Consider the following 3,372-nt stretch of genomic DNA (forward strand, 5'->3'; position numbering starts at 1 on the left):
TTTGAAATATTTCACAAATTTTCTTCCCAAATCATGAATCAAATGATGAATTCAATGATAGATTCATGTACTCTAGCCAAATCCGAGTTATAACCAATTACCCCGATGAATTTCTTGAAAAACCATTGAAAAATCGCCAAAATTTGAGCTCTCTAGGTCAAAATATAAAATAAAACCCTAAACCTCGTATTGATAGTTCACCTCCCGGATTCTACCACTGTTGACCGCACAAAATCGAGTGCAGTCCACACTAGAGCACCGCTGACCGCACAAAAACTAGTGATGTCCGCGGTGGATTTGACTGCAGTGATATGCTTTGGTATTTTGGTCATAACTTTTGCTACAGATATCCAAATGTCTATTATAATATGTTTCTAAAAACTAGATTCAAAGGTCTACAACTTTCATTTTGAATCATTCCACAATTCCTTGTAGATCAAAAGATATGAGCTTACGAAGTCAGACCAGTGAAACCTTCCTTACTGCGAACTGCACAAAATCGAGTGCGGCCGCAAAGCCATAAAAAAATATTTTCTATTCTCTAACCAAACACAAAAAAATATTTTCCGGAAAAAGTTTTCCATTCAACAACCAAACCAAGGAAAATAATTGATAAAATCACTCATTTTCCATGAAAATATTTTTTTGGAAAATATTTTTCATGAAAAATATTTTTTAGGAAAGCATTTCCTTCGTATCAAACACACCCAAAGTGTTGTAATATTCAATCTAATATTTTGATATTTCCTCTTTGTACTATGTAGCTCTTGTGAGAAAGTTTTGGCATACACAATATGTTGGATCGACAAATAACATGTGTCCACTTGCATTAATTATCAGCAAATTTGAAATAACCTCAAAGAAATCTGCTTATTCAAACTCCATTAGTCAAGTCTTTTCTTTATTATTGAAAAGTTACATTGACCGAGGGCTACGACACGATCCCCATCTGTTGTCCTTTTTTACACAAAGCTGCAAAAACATGGTTAGCGAAAAGAGACCACTCTCATGTTCAATTTTTGCTACTATGATCAGTTAATCTAGAAAAAAGGAGTAAACGAACTATTATATATTTATAACGAACTTATTTATTCAATTATTTGCACAACTCCTCAGTTAGAATAAAACAGAACAAAAATATTCCTACACTTATATTTTTAGCGGAAATTTACCAAATTCAAGCTTCTATTTCAGGCTGCACTAATGGCTATAGGTTTTCGAACACTTCAGTATACTTCTATGGTGGCATCATCTCCTTACCACGAAATCTCAATCAGGACTATTAAAACTTAAAGTAGTGGATGTATAAATTGATATACTATAATGATTCAGATATAGAAGTTTTAAAAATAACGAAAAAGGGCCAAAACTACCCCTATCGTTTGCTAAATAGTTTATAAATACCCTATGTCTATCTATCCGTCCAAAAAAACACACGACATTAATTCAATTAACAGAATTACCTCCGCGACTAACGGCACAACTACATTTAATGACATGTCATTTTTCTACTGGGCCACATGGCAATCTCTGACTAGAATAAAAATGGATATTATTTCGACCCACTTAGCCCCGACCCAATGGCTTCCCCAGGTTCACTTGCATTTGGGCTTGCATGTTGTTTGGGGTCGGATCCCATGACATCAACACTAGGTTGAGTAAAGTCAATTCCTGTGGAGGGAAGAAGGGAAGTTCCAACCCCTTATTTTGTGCTAAGAAAGGATTTTAGTTGAAGTGGGATGGTAGATTCCATTGGGCATGCATTGTTTGGATTAGATTGTTGTTCATTCCCAGAGCTAGTGGTTGCATTATATTGTTTACCAAAATGTGGTTCATGTAGTTTTCATAGCTAGATGAAGCCCCTCGGATACTAGTTGTGCAAGAAATTGAGGGTTTTGGTCTAGAATTATGCTCTCTTGGCCGTTGATATTGAGTCGGAGTGAGGCAGCTCTCCCCATTAATCCCAATTCTATCCAAGAAGTTGGATGGTGATCCTGGGGTAATAGTGGTTGAGCATAGAACATTGGGAGATTTGGCATTTGGGGAGGAATGAGAGGGAGGTTGTTCATAGTTTGGGAGAGATGGTTTCTTAGTATTTGGATCAATCTGAACCTACTCATTGGGATTGAGAGGCATTCTTGGCATTATGGTGTGAATGATGGTGGTGGTTTATAACGTCAGAGGTTTGAGGAGTAGGAACGATTGCTCCTCTTTGCATGCTATCTAAAAGGATTAGCGTGTTTGGCTTTATAGAAGATTTTGCATGGGATTGTTTTGGCACGTGTCCCAAGGAAGATGACAATTATATGATGTTTTGATTTTCTTTGGTCGGTTGTGCCAATGCATATATATTGGATTGGGTAATTTTGTGGCTGTTAAAGCTAATTGGTCTATTAGGATCATTATTGGAGTTATTGGGATAGTTGGCATAGGTATTTAAGGTTTTTAGGGGTTTAATAAGGTTTTAATATTAGGAATTGGAATTTTGTCTTCTATGAGTTTATAGGTTCATGAACTATATTTGTCTTTTGTGATCAGTTCATGCATGAAATATTAGGGGTATTATTGCTATTATTACTTATAGTTTACTCAAATACCATTTGCTGGTTATCTATATGAATATTAGAGAAGCGATTTTTGATTTCAAAGTGGTTTTAATCTTTATGTTTTGCAGAAATGTTATGATCACAATTAACTGGAAAAGAGTTTGTTTGCCCAGTAAAAGAGTCTTTAGGAATGTATTTTAAGTTTTTGGTGATAATGTACTTACCTGTGACAACATTAAATAATTTGACATCAATACCTAAATCTTGGTTCTTGTCAATTTCTTCACGTCCTTTTGATGCATTAGTTTTTTTTGTTTCTTGTAAATGGCACTGTATGCCAACCATCCGTATGAGTTGTTGGGGTTTTATCATCCTTAGAAACTTCCGTCTGAATTAAAGTTGAATCCTTGTCAGTATCATATCTGTAGGAACAATTATTTGCTGAGTGACCCAATCTACCACACTGTTTGCAAAAGAAATGATCTGCTTCATAATGAATGTGTTGTTTGTGAGTGCCAATGTAATTAAATTTCACTACTGGTTCCTCCATTGGTAATTCTACACATAATATGGCGTATCTTCCTCGTAAGAAAAATGATGTGCGTGCGTCCACTTTTAATAATCTTCCAGTCACGACCCAAAAATCATAAGTCGTGATGGCACTTACCTCAACCCGCTAGGTAAGCCAACTAACAGAAAAACACAACTCAATTGAGATAATAAGATAAAAGAGAATTGATAACTAAACATTTACAAGTTTACCGAAGACCTGATAGTATGAATCACTACCTTTTAAGATTTGAAATTTTAAAACTGATAAAAATAA

Source organism: Nicotiana tabacum, chromosome 3, assembly GCF_000715075.1.
Source record: "Nicotiana tabacum cultivar K326 chromosome 3, ASM71507v2, whole genome shotgun sequence".
Classification (NCBI taxonomy): domain Eukaryota; kingdom Viridiplantae; phylum Streptophyta; class Magnoliopsida; order Solanales; family Solanaceae; genus Nicotiana; species Nicotiana tabacum.